General features: G+C 40.6%; 1 protein-coding gene across 1 annotated transcript in view; it reads right to left on the bottom strand.

Annotated features, from left to right (window-relative positions):
* LOC139697696 (uncharacterized) overlaps positions 1-14,019 on the bottom strand; it is a 234,166-nt gene that overhangs the window by 30,478 nt on the left and 189,669 nt on the right. The window lies entirely within an intron of this gene.

Consider the following 14,019-nt stretch of genomic DNA (forward strand, 5'->3'; position numbering starts at 1 on the left):
CCTCGATCCTTCTGACTAGGGTGAGGACGAAAGGAAACAGGACGGAATCGGCCTTTCCCTCTATTCACCCCACCTCCAATACGAACGACCCTCAGTCCAAACCAACCCCAACAATATATTATTTTTTTCTCTCTCTCTCAGGTTTTCATTTTCCCACGAGTCGTGGGGAATCCCAGCCCTCCCTCTCAATAGTGGTGATGTCGCAACGCTGCCGAAAGCCGACGAAAACCATCAAATCGCGACCTTGGAGGGGGAGAGGAGTGTGTTATGCGTCTTCCTTCTTAACTCCGTCAAAAACCTTTCCCTCTGTTCAGCCGCCCATCAACCCCTCTCCTTCCCGCACGCTACATTTTTTTTAAACGCTTCCTTCCGGTCCTCCGTAGTTGTGATTGCGCTAACCCACTCCCCTCGTCCGTGTCTCTCGCGCCGAATTTCAACCTCCGTTCCCCTTGACCCCTCAAATCCTTCTCCTCCCGCCCCGTTCTCCAAGCCCCCTCACCAGCGCCCTGCACGGTCAAGGCCCCCTTCCTTCCCCTCCCTCTATCCGTCCCGCGTTGTTTTGATTATCTCACCCGGAATCCGTTTTTGGCACCTGAACGGGTTACCTAAGGACCGCATTATGGCGACTTCGCTTGCTTTGAAGCCATTGACGTTTCCTCCACCCGCTCTCGTACCAGCGCCAACGGCCCCGCGCCGAACATCCTGTCCGTTTGCATCGGTTGAAAAAAATGAAGTCCCCACACCCTGTTCAGTTCGTTCTGTGCCGTGGCGGCCGGCGAATGAGGAGAAGCCGAGCCGTGAGCCATCGACAAGCCCCTCGTGGCTTGAGAAACTCTTTCAGACGAGCCGCTAGGAAGCATGGAGGTGACAATGGCATTCACGACGTAGCAGAGGCAAACATTACCTCGCGTCCGAAATATTACTGCGTGATCGCTTCCTCTCTCGTGCGGGACTAAAACCTTTCACCCACTCGCATTGCATCATCGTTCGTCACTCCACCTTTTGTCCTTCCCAATTATGGACCCATCCGGAGTGAACGGGGTAATTCCGGGGGAAGTAGGAAGCTCGACTGTCGGCCTGAGTTCTTTGGGTTAAAGCCCGGCGTGAGGGGGGGGGGGGCGCCTGGAAACGCCAGGAACTAAATTCAAAATATTTTTAAAAATAATTGATAATTGCAGTAATCAACCTCCTTAGGTAGGTTTTCGATGGACCCGGGCACTACGCACTCTTATACCCCATACCATGTACTGAAATGACACAAATAAGAACTTTAGCCCAATACTACATGTAACAATATATTTTCTACAGCTCTACATACTTTCTACCCCATAACTCTTACCAATATGCCTTCCCTTTACTCTCTTCCACGTCACTTTCCATCTATCACTGTCTCCAGCATCCCATCTCCACTCAGTACCTCCTCCATCCACTTTTCCTGTCACCCTCGAATTTCTCCCTACTATTTTCCCGGAACTCAATCGTTTGAGAGCCCTTTTTATTTTCTCTATTCTTATCCACAACGTTCATTTTTCTAGAAACCTAAAATTTCCTAGAAAATTCTGGAATTACGCGGAAGAGTAATGTATAACTACTGTCTCGGATGTGCAAATTTGAATACACATCCCTATTTTTATGACTCTTCCCTTTCTATGAGGTTTTTCATCATTTCATTGATGTAAAAAAGCAAGCTCGGGAGCACTGAACATTAAGTACGAGTTCAAATTCAGCTTGCCCTCTAAAACTGGCTACCAAAATATGTATTCCTATGAATCCCTAAGGATTAATTTCCTATCGCAATATTTTTTCGAATTAACCTACCCATCGCGAATGAACATTATCTGCCTAATTCCTCGGGAAACACATCGCACAATGGCTCACGAGGGCCAGCAGCAGTTCCTACGCGTTGCCTAAGTAGGATAGCACGTGTCCTTCATATCGCTTGTCACACCTGCCTAACGCTACAAGTTTGACGACCCCAAGCTTCCATTGGACTTGGTATTTTTCTTCCTGATGCCCTTCAACCCACCTCGCTCCTTGGCCCCCCCCTCATCCTCCATGGACTTAAAGGGTTCTCCAAACCGATTGATTCGTGGACAGATCTTGCATACCGATTCGTCTGATCCTTAACATCCAAAGGGCTACCAACCGCCCCTGTCGCAATGACTTCCGGAGATGTATTACTGCGGGTGGATACCGGAAAGAGGAAGGGTTAGAAAAGATGAGTAGGTTAAAGACGTAAGCTTTTCGCCGAACGTTTACATTTATATAAATGAACAATCGGAAAAGTTTACTAAAACACCAGAAAGGTTTTCTAAAAGCGAATCGCAAGATATACGACGAATCGTGTGAACTCATTTTTCCAGGGTTAGTCCTACCCAACGATAGTGGGTTTTAAGTTCCGACTTAAGAAACGGTGGTACTGCGTGAACGTTAGTGTTTCGTTCCCTGGCAAACTCAACGATACGCGAAGGCCCATTGGGATCACAGGGGCGCACGAAATGCTTGAAGAGACAAAAAGTATAACCGGATTACGGGACAGAGTAGACGGAAGATATAGGGCTATTTAATTTGTTTTCTGATGGATTCATCGTAACCATCCTGAAACGAGACAAGCATATGCGGAATCACTCTACTCTTTGTAGCATTCCACATATTAAATGGCCAAAAGAAATTGATTTTCGATTTCACTGACTTCTACAGTTTTCTGGATTGTTACCTCAGGTAAAAGTCATTTGGCAATTTTGATTCCGGGACTTTTTGTCAACATTCATCATCTGATGAACTAATTGCTCGTTTATGGGCTACCTGAGGCATATTTGTGATAAAAATAATAGAGATAATGTGAGTTATGGTTGAGTTACGAAAGAATAGTAATTAGATGCTCCTACCCGTTGAAGAAAATAATGAAAGAAGTGGGCTTCCTCATTTTGGATGAGATTCACTCACCAAACAGATTTATGGGGAGATGAGGTTTCCTCACTATTCGAGAGGAGGTGGTAGTCACTGAAATTTTGATTTTTTGGGTACCAGATTTTCTAGGAAACCATAGCCGTAACAAAGAAAGGATCTGGCCCCCAGCCCTGATATGTGAATTTTATAAGTCTATATATATAAATATAAATATATATAAATATATATAAATATATATATATATATATATATATATATATATATATATATATATATATATATATATATATATATATATATATATATATATATATATATATATATATATATACATACATACATACGAGGGTCATCCGGAAAGTAGTACCCGTTCGTGCCGCATGAAGTGCTGACGACGCGAGTAGCCGCTGGACGAGGTCAGATAGCTTCAGTGGCTTGTCTGCCTTCTCTGAGCCAAGTTGCGTGACGCTAGCATTGCCTGTGTTGTTTCTGTGATTGTTTACAATGTTTAAAAAAATTGAGAACGCCGCCAGTTGTGAAGTGAGGGCAGTGATTAAATTCCTCAATGCAAGAAACGTTCGCCCATGTGATATTCATCGCCAATTAAAGGAGGTGTATGGAGACAATGTAATGGACGAGTCGTCTGTTCGGCGGTGGTGTCGCAACTTCAACATGGGGAGGGGGAACACACACGACGATGAGCGTTCGGGGAGACCGTCTGTCATTACAGACCAACTGGTGAGCTCAGTTGACGAATTCGTGAGGAACGATCGGCGCGTCACAATTGATGACATCTGTGAGCATTTTCCCAATGTTTCTCGAACAATTGTTCATGAAATTGTTAAACACCATCTGCATTATGCAAAAATTTGTGCAAGATGGGTCCCTCGCGTATCTCAATGAGCTGGCGGCGAAGGACTATGCAGCAGGAATACAGAAACTTGTCACACGTTATGACAAATGCCTTAATTTGCTTGGAGATTATGTTGAGAAGTAGTTTAAAGTATCCTCTTTCAAATAAAAATTTTTATGCTTGTTAATATTTACTTTTGTGTCTTTATTTCACGAACGGGTACTACTTTCCGGATGACCCTCGTATATATACATGCAAGCTTGTATATATAGTATAAATATTTTATGTATAATATAATATATATGTATTATATAAAACTCGAGTGAAAGTCTAACGGATGTGAATAATAATGTGCACCAAGTAGCTCTAGCAAAAAAACACAGAAACACACACAAAAGAAACTCACATGAATTCTGAATTTTCGGTGATGATAACACTTTTCTCAAGGAAAAGAATGCACAGTTTATTTTGGGATCAGGATCAAGATTTTTTTGTGTGTGTTTCTATGTTTTTTTTCGCTGGTGCTATCTTGGAATACATTATATATTTATACAAGTCTCCTTTCTTTACAAAAGTTAGGCATTCTGGCGCCTGCCTCAATCTGGAACGGCGCGAATGGAATGCATGCATGGTAGTATTTCTACATCCTAAATAAAATATCTAATAGTTTTGTTTATATTTTGTTTTTCTGTTTTATTGATTTTCCATCCCAGTGCACCAAATATTTGGAATGCGTAATAAAATATTTGACTGAAGGATTTTTTTTTCAGTTTAAATGCAGTATATTATCATTGAAAATATATTAGAATATTTAGTTAATATTTTGGAACGATTTGAAATAAAATGGCACATTAATGTAGTGGAACCATTAATGAAATATTTTTTTTCTGTTGACTTTATCATTTCCATGAGATACTGACTATCGATACAATTGCCTTAGAGAACATTCATAATGGTTCAATGAGGCTTCACAAGCTGTAGACCCCGTCTAAGTTCGATAGATAGCAAGACAAGAATTAAAATTCTTCGCGTTCCCCCTTAACTCATCTCCGACTGTCAGCTTCCCCTCTCATAGCCATACTTCACTCTCTTCGACCCTCTCTCCTCTAAACTCTGCACTTCCCCACGCGACAATAGATCAATAGTGTGATTCCATGCCTACTGTAGGTTCCTCGGGTGTTCCTCGAAGCCTCGTATGGGCGGAAAGAGAGAGATTGATGGATATGAGAGAGGCTGAAGGCATCCCCGAGCGTTCATTACCCAGCTGACATCATCTCTGCATTTCAACTTGAGAATGAGAATTGTTTTCGTAAAAATGAATATTGCCGGTTTTCGTTGCCTTTTTAGTCGATACGAATGAAGTGAAATAATTTTGAAGCGGGCGCATCTGTTGAACTCCCCAAAAACTCGATACATTCTCGGACAACTGCCCAGCATTGGGGCAGTATCTACAAACTCTGTATACATCTTGATCGAAGGCGCAGGAAAAATAGAAGAGATATCGGGCCTTGCGTGATCCAATGATGGGAAAGTGATGATTCTGTTTTTTAAACACAGTAAAAGAACCGTTTTAAAGTTAGCAAAAATCAATTTCTCCTCCTATAAATAAATTGAAAGTATGCGGAATTAAATTAGAGTTTATTTCAGGGTGCCAGATAGTCTCTTGTTAGGCGAGACTCAGGAATTCGGCAGTGCTTAGTCTGTGCGTCTAAAAAAAACCTAACTGAAATGTAATAAACAAATGCGTTTATTTCCGGTGCTAAATCACTTCATGCTTTCTTCAGCCACCTTGATGATCTTTTTCCTGCAGAAGTTGTCAATTTATGAGAGCTAAAAATTAATTTAAATGCCAAAAGTAAAAACTGCAGACTTTCATGTACAATTGTGGTTGGTACCCCAGCTCCCACTTCGCAATGAGGAATAGAGGCTTCTGAAAGGGAGAAGGTGACTGTGGTCACTCAACTGAAGAGTGAGTTTTTGAAATCGAAATAAAATACCTATTCTTAGTAGCATTCTACCAGTCTAACTAGGTTTTTCATATCACATACTTTCTTCCTCATTCTATTCCGTCCAACACTCCAAATCATTTCCTATCTCAAACCTTGCCCACCCAACATTTTCCTCTCTATCACAATCTTCAAGATTTTATTGCCACTCATTTTGCCCGAATTGACTTCTCTTTCTTCCAATTTCTCCCCGCCACATTCTCACCAAGAACTATCAGGAGTCTCAAGAAGATGTATGTTTTTTGATACAATAAAAAAATACAGTGGAAGCAAAATGATTATCCACTAGGGTTAGGGAAAGGTGGAAGAGATAAATCAAAGCACGTAAGTTTCCTATAATAAACACACCTTTTACTGTGCCTATCCCGAAAGGTGACGTATCAGTCATCGAGGCGATGATTCATGAAGGGCATGTATGATTTTTTTCAAAACCTCTCGCCATTCCCGGAAAAAACCCCGTCTTCAAACCGAAGATCATCTCGATAGGGGAGGTGGGTCGAGCTCACCCGTAACCAAGCCCAACGGTGTGTGAAATTCACGTAGTCGTGATAGAGGGAAGCGATCCTTTCTCCATGCCCCCTTGGAATTTCACAATAAGTTCTGGTTCCCAGAAAATCGCACCGCTTGTCACCATCGGGTGTTCAAAGGTGCTATTCGGCATTTAACTGGGGACCGTTCGATCCTTGTTATTAGGGGTAACGACCGACAGCTGAGGTTGTAAAGAATACTTCGATCCTTGGTTGACCGCCATTTCCACTATGACGTCTAGCTTACACTGGCGCGGCGGAAAGATAGTAGTAGTATTTAGGGGAGGCGACCGACAGCTGAGGTCATTTGGGCCATAGGGGATGGATAGGAAAGGATGAAGGGTGGAGAGAAACCCGGCGTCGGCTTTAGCCTACTCTTCACGAAAGGCGCCAAGGGGTCCGCAGCTTAACGTCCCATCCGATGGACGGCGTACTCACTCGAAGTGCCCTCCACAAAGCATCTCAAGTAGGGATCGAGATACCACTGAAAAATGCCAGGATTTGAACCCGGGCCCTCAGGGTGGGAAGCCAGTACGATAGTCACCGCATCATCTCCATCCCCGGCGGAAAGATAGAATAATGATATTTCAGAGGATGTCTCCGCTAAATTTTCTCATATTTTCCCTTCTCTTAGCATTTGAAAAAAAAGCCTGTCGATAAAAAAATACAATCCTTCGTTATGTACGTTTGAAAGAAGGGACTATACTTAATGAATGGAATAATAGGGCATTGTATTATTTTTTAAATATTTTTTACATGTTTTCTGTTGGTTTCTCCAAGCATAGAGCTATATCACTCTTCTGTTTGCGAGTCAGTCCGCCACATTCCTTTTCTTGATATTCTCAGCACAGCGTTAGAGAGAGGGGCCTTTGACGTTACCGCTATCTCTTTGACTAATCTTCGAAGGCGTCTTTTCATAATTATCCCATTCACTTCCGCATTGATTCTCAAGTTGCCCATCGAATGAAGCCACTTTCCGTACCTTACAAATAAGATAACATACGCCATAGTATGACGAAAATTTCAAAAATTTCAATAAATTTGCTAATTTTCAAGACTTTTTAAAATTAAAATTGAGATGAATGGTTACTTCAGTAATTTTTCGCACCACAATTTATAAAAGAAAATGGCTTCGGTAGAAAAATGCAGTGAGTAAGGCTTTTGAGAGTGAATTCGCGAAATAATGGTTGGTCACTTATCAAATGAGGCATGAAAAAATACAAGGTAATGGTTTATTCTGACATGGAACGTTTTCACACAGCATTGATTGAGAAGATTTTTCATAGCGTTCCTTCCGTGGTCAGACTACTTCTGTTTGACCTCACTGCAGAGCAAAAAATGATGAACACAGTGCTTTTATAAATTGAATCTCAGGAAATTCCTGTCAGCTGAATTTTTAAGCATTTCCTTGAGATTTTAAATAATCATTAAGCACCTGTCGATCACGTATACCGGATGCCTGACGTTATTTGGTATTGTAATGAAGCTTGGTGTTCGATAGCTGCAGTAAATAAAACATTGTCGCCGTCTGAGGTATCAAAACCTGTATACATTTCAATTCATCCCCAACTTTTCAAAATCCGCGATTACAGTTCTTATCGGTGAATAAAATTCAATATGTTTTGTTTAAATTAAATATAAACATGAAAGAGAAGGAAATATTACTATAACAGCCGGAAACACAATAAAGTATATCATAAGATTTATTTACGGCATTAAGTTAATGGACGTTAATGGAGTACCTGTATACATATATTTTTTTAACTCATACCCTTCTCCACACGTGAAATGCAGGGAAAGCAGAGACCGGACAAGAAATACGACGTTCTACGAAATAATTAAACAACTATTTCACATCCACTAAGCGGAACATAAGTATCACATCTAAGAAAAAGACAAACTTGGACAATTGAATTCTACTCACGTAGCTATTCCTTATGATTCTCACGTTCTCCTTGCTAGATATTTCCTGAAACCTGTGCTGGGAATAGTTAAGCGCGCTTACTCGGGTTTCCGACGGTGAAATATATACATTTTTAAATTACACAAGACATAAATTGCAGTCAACAAGTCGATTTATTTCCAACTGCTAACATTTAAGCGGACTGTAATCACTAAAAAGATAGTGTGTGTGTGTGTGTGCGTGTGTGTGTGGGTGGGTGTATGTTCACTTAGTGGAACGGCGTGCAATTAAAATACAATGTCAAGCAAAGCAAAAAAAGAAGATGCCCACACATTGTTAGACACATTCAGGGTTTTCAGATTTTTTTTCTCGATGATAATCCTTATTATGCAAGGAAATAATACACGCGGAGCAATTGATGCTTGAGGAATCTCCTGCAGCATCATCTGTGACGTTTAATGAGTCCTACGATGCCGTGACAGTAGAAACGTCATGCAAATGGCAAAGGTAAACAGACAGTATTTGTCCCTCAAATCGATATAATCGCGCGAGAGCTGAATAGAACAGGTGAAATCATGCGTGTAGAGCCACCTTCATTTATGACAATGCAAGAGAGACCAACAATGGAAGTCCATACAATTAGGTTTCCATGGCACCAAGTGTAAAAATCCTGAAAACATCGCAAAATCCGTCCTTGTTTGTAACACGCTGCCGTCTTCGACCTCAAAGTAGAAACTCACGACTTAAGCCGTCTAATGGAAAACCTTTTAGAGGGTAATAACATGGAATTCGTGTCCATATCTCACTCCTGAGATCATTTAGCAAGACAATGAAAGGAGGACCCGTGAGAATGATTTATTGGGGAAGAATTACGGATCACTGAAAAAAATATTAAATTTCTTGGATACTTTTTATCAAAGCTGTAAGTCAGCTCATAGTAAGTCTTCGTAATTTACCTCTCGTACGGAGCCTGTCGAGGGTAATAAACGATGGCAGTACTTGTTACTTGTCTCCCTCAGGCAGAACACGAATTTCAAAGTTTTATGTTAATTTGAAGAGTTTTCAGAGGATTTGTATGTCGACTTATAGCTTTGAGTACGTACCAAAATACCCATGATATAATTTTATGTCCTGAATGGTACATATTGTATTCACGCACTTTTGAAAGACACTATATGGTAGCTGAATTTGGTACCGTGTTCGTTTAAATAGGGTTCAGGGTCGTAAACACACCACCAAGAAACAGCGTATCTGATGCTCATTCGAATAACAATTAAATAATAAACTTTATTAATTATTTAATTGTTATTCAAATGAGCATCAAATACGCTGTTTCTTGGCGGTTTTTTTACGACCCTAAACCTATTTAAACAAAACGGTACGGTATTAATTAACTTTATTTACTTTAACTTATAAGAATATCACTTTCAGGAAAAGGGCCTTTCACAGGAGCTCCAAAACTTCAAAAATCACCATGGAATTAAATTTACAACGCTGACATAAAAAATCACCATAAAATTAAATTTATTATGTTAACATTATATATTTTTCACCTTCCATCTAAAGATATTATATCGATCATAGTTCAAGCTTAATTTCGTTATTCACTCGTGGCTACCAGCGATTTTTGATTGAAACTTCTCTTGACCTTAAATCATTGCAATGTGCCTAAAGAAAGAATATGTTGGTTTAAACAATTAGATTACTGTCAGTAATGGGTCACTGCGTAAATTGAAGTCTTTTTTTATTATTCAATTTTGAAAGAGAGAGGCGATAGGCAGTGAGACGGTGTGATGACAAAAATACAAATCAAAAGCCTTCAATCCTCGACAATCTAAAGTATTCGTAATAAGGCAATCGATCAATTCGGAGTCTCGCATAGTTCTTTATTGGCACATAGGAGGGTCCAACGATGGGGTATGTATCCTTTGGCGTCTGTTTTTGGCTTTAATAAAATTGAAAATACTGCTGTTTGTACTCGTTTATAGTATTTTTTTTAAGGTAATCTACCGGTTAAGGTAGGCTTTTGGATGGACACAACTACCAAACAAATATTTTATTACTCCTAACAAAACACAAAATACATCATCCTACTCTATATCAGGTCCCTCTTCATCTCTGAGTACTTTCTTCCTCCCTTCATCCCGTCCAACATCCCTATCCTGTTCCTTCCCTCTTTTGCCCAACATTCTACCCTCTATCACAGTCTTCAACATCCCACTGCCGGTCAACACCCCCTTCATCCACTTTTCCTGCCTCCATAGGATTGCTCCCAACAAACCCCTCTCTTCGCCCACCATACCAAGTACTTCCTCATTTGTTTTCTTCTCTGTCCATTTCACCTTCTCCATTCTTCTCCACACCCACATTTCAAAAGCCTCCAATCTACGTCTATCCTCCTGCTTTAATGAGTCGAACTTCAAATACAAAATTTAAAAGAAAAAATTAATGGGTCGACCTACGATAGAGGTAGTTAATCAACCGGTAATCAACCGGTTAAGGTAGGTCTTTGGATGAACACAGCTACTAAATAAACATTTTGTGACTCCTAGCAAAATTACAAATCCATCATCCTACTCTATATCAGGTCCCTCTTCTCTGCGTACTTTCTTACTTCATCCCGTCCAACATCCCTATCCTGTTCCTTCCCTTTCCTCGTTTGCCTAATATTCTCCCCTTCATTACAGTCTTCAACATCCCACTGCCGGTAAATACCCCCTTAATCCACTAATAGTAGAGGTAGTTATAGTAAGTTAAAATAGATGTTATTTTAGAAGTGATTTGAACTTCTACAAGTCGCATGCTGAGCAACACAGTTAGGAATTTTCTCACCACAAATAATACTGACGCAAATAAAAGTGTGTGGAATTACAAAGTCAGTAATTTCATTTCATTTCAACTGAAGCTAGTGCTTCCTGCTTGTTTGAGCACATCAGTAAAAGCAAACAATTGCAGACACAATCGTGGTGCTGACGGTGAATTTCGGAAAGTACTAAAAATATCACTGTCGATGATAATGGTCGATAATTTCGTTGCATTGAAATAATCCTAACAAATATATTTATTGTTTAAAACTTGTTTTTTATTGTCAAAATGTATAATTATATTCGTTTCAGTCCTCAATACATGAAAACATGCAGATAATAGAAGTTCGCGAGTTATAATTATCATTAACTCACCTGAATTAACTTCTAACAATCAATAGTATAACATAATTACGAGGAAAACTAGGGTAGACTTATGCATGAGAAAAAGAGAAATTTTAATTAAAAATTCGGGGGGTTGATATTTACACAGGATCGACCTATACATAACTATATACGGAAAATTACATAGACACGCGAAACTAATTTTGAATATCTGCTATCCATCGGGCATAAAATTATTTTTATTGAGTACGTTGCGATATCTAATTCAGTACGATTTCTAAGTACGTAGTTTTCCACTTTCTTTGAATACAACAAATGTTATCGTATTATATCATTTCACATATGAAAATGAAGATAAGTTTATTGTTTTCGGGGTGTAAGGTTTTGCCTTGTTGAGCAAGACTAAGAAATGTAGCAACGTATCCTGCAGTTCGTGTCCATACAATACCTACCTTAAGTAATATTATGAAAATGTCCCCCCACCCAACCTTTCGAATTTTCTAGATTTTGAAACAGAAAATGGAATTTTTCAAGGCGTCAATTTTTTTCAATAATACTTTATCGATTCCCGTCGAGCGGTCCCGCGTTCCGGTTAGTCTCCAAGGCCACCGAAATCGCATCGATAAACTGACCAATTTCAGAAGATCGTTCGTCCGGCCGGGACTCGCTAAGGGGCATTCGAGCGCCCCGGCGACACGTCCGCTCTCCAAGTAATGCGCAGTGAATGAAACCTCAGGAGAATACCCCTTCACTCATTTTTCTAGGCCGCGCAGCGCAATTTCCAAGCTACGTCACGGTAGTGGGAACACTCACACTCATGCGGATCGGATCTTTCGCTCACGAGGGAGAGACCGTCGAAGGAAAAAATAAATCGAAAGCATTAAAATAATAACCCGAGTCCAGACTATCGCGATATTCCAACTTCTTGAACCCGAAGGGACGCGACGACGGAACAGTCGGCGGTCGTAAATAAAGTCTTCTCATACCGTTTCCCTACCCGGGACGTTGTGGAAAAAATGAAATAATTTGAAAAATGTTTCGGACGGCGAATCTTGTCATTGCTATTATTAGCGTCAACCCCTTGTTCCAAACGTCATATTCGTATGCGAGGCCACGGTGATGTCATTGTCTGCGCTGCATTAATGTGCCCAATCTCCTGACGTTAGACAAAAGCCAACGCCTCCCCTGCACAGCCTTCGTTCATAACTCAACGTATGACCTGAATAATCATTTGCTCACGGAGAATACCTCTCGCCCCCTCCCCCCACCTTCGCCCTTTCTTTCCAATGCCTCAGAATCCATTTCCACCGGGGTCGTTAGGGACGCAACGCTATCTTCGAACACAAGCTGTAATCAGCGACGGTGAATTCGACGTGAATTCTAGAGGACAGGTGGCGGAGTATTCGCCAGTCGCGGGGACATCGTGCAGATTACTACCCAGATGGCTAATCGAACAAAAATTACATAATGCTCAAGACGAACGACACGCATTATGATTTACGTGTACAAATGTTATCCCTGAGATCCAGCCATAGTAATTATTCTTACCAAATAGCCTCGAAAGGGATATGAGGTACCTAATCCTTTACCATTTCGCATGTAAAAGAATGTAATCCGGGGATCGAGATGGTGCGGTGGCTATCGTACTGGCTTCCCACCCTGAGGGCGCGGGTCTAAATCCCGGCGGCGTTGAATATTTTTCAGAGGTATCTCGATCCCTACTTGAGGTGATTTGTGGAGGGCACTTTGAGTGAGTACGCCGTCCGTCGGATGTGACGTTAAACTGCGGACCCCTTGGCGCCTTTCGTAAAGAGTAGGCTAATGCCGACGCCGGGTTTCTCTCCACCCTTTATCCTTTCCTGTCCATCCCCTATGGCGCAAATGACCTCAGCTATCGGTCGCCTCCCCTAAATACTACTACTAAGAATGTAATCCGTCAATATAAGTAGCTGAAATGCTAAAAAGAAAGTAGTTGTGAGTTATCGATGGAACAATGGCTGAAATGGAATTCCGAGAATCGTCAATTGAGCGGCTGTTATAAGTCTACAGTTGCTTAGTTAACATTGTGAATAAAATTATTTCAAAGGCGACCAAAAGAGGCGCGATGGCCCACGGGAATATAGGATTGAGCCACTGACCGGAAGTCCCGGATTTCAAATCCTGATGGCTCTACGTACTCTCAACTTTTCGGTGTGATTTTTGCGAGCAGTTAATCTTCCTGGATAGCACAAGCGGCACAAGCAAAGGGACCCTTTTATGTGTAGATGCCACTCATATAGGGCATAGGGCGAGATGATCTTTACTCGAACCGATCAAGCCAACCTTCGAGTTGTGGTTCTTTCAACTACCTCGTTTACCGGGTGTGCTCAAATATTTATTTTATATCGTTTCTATGTTGTATTACAGTACTTATAGTTCTCTAATTCTCATGGTACTGGTCGAGGTTTATGAAGCAATTTTTCTCACAAGCATGAAATTGATTTTATGAACCTAAATGGCTACAATGATTATTTATTCTAAAAAATAGCAGAAATGTTTAATAAAGCTATGACATTATATTTTAAACAAGAAAAGTATAATAAATGGCATGTAGAATTTCAATTCACATCAGAAATATCGTTCTAAATAATTATAATGAAAAACCGTTAAGGAATTAATTTGTAAAAAATCT

Source organism: Hetaerina americana, unplaced genomic scaffold (genome assembly GCF_022747635.1).
Source record: "Hetaerina americana unplaced genomic scaffold, ioHetAmer1.1.p SCAF_8, whole genome shotgun sequence".
NCBI lineage: Eukaryota > Metazoa > Arthropoda > Insecta > Odonata > Calopterygidae > Hetaerina > Hetaerina americana.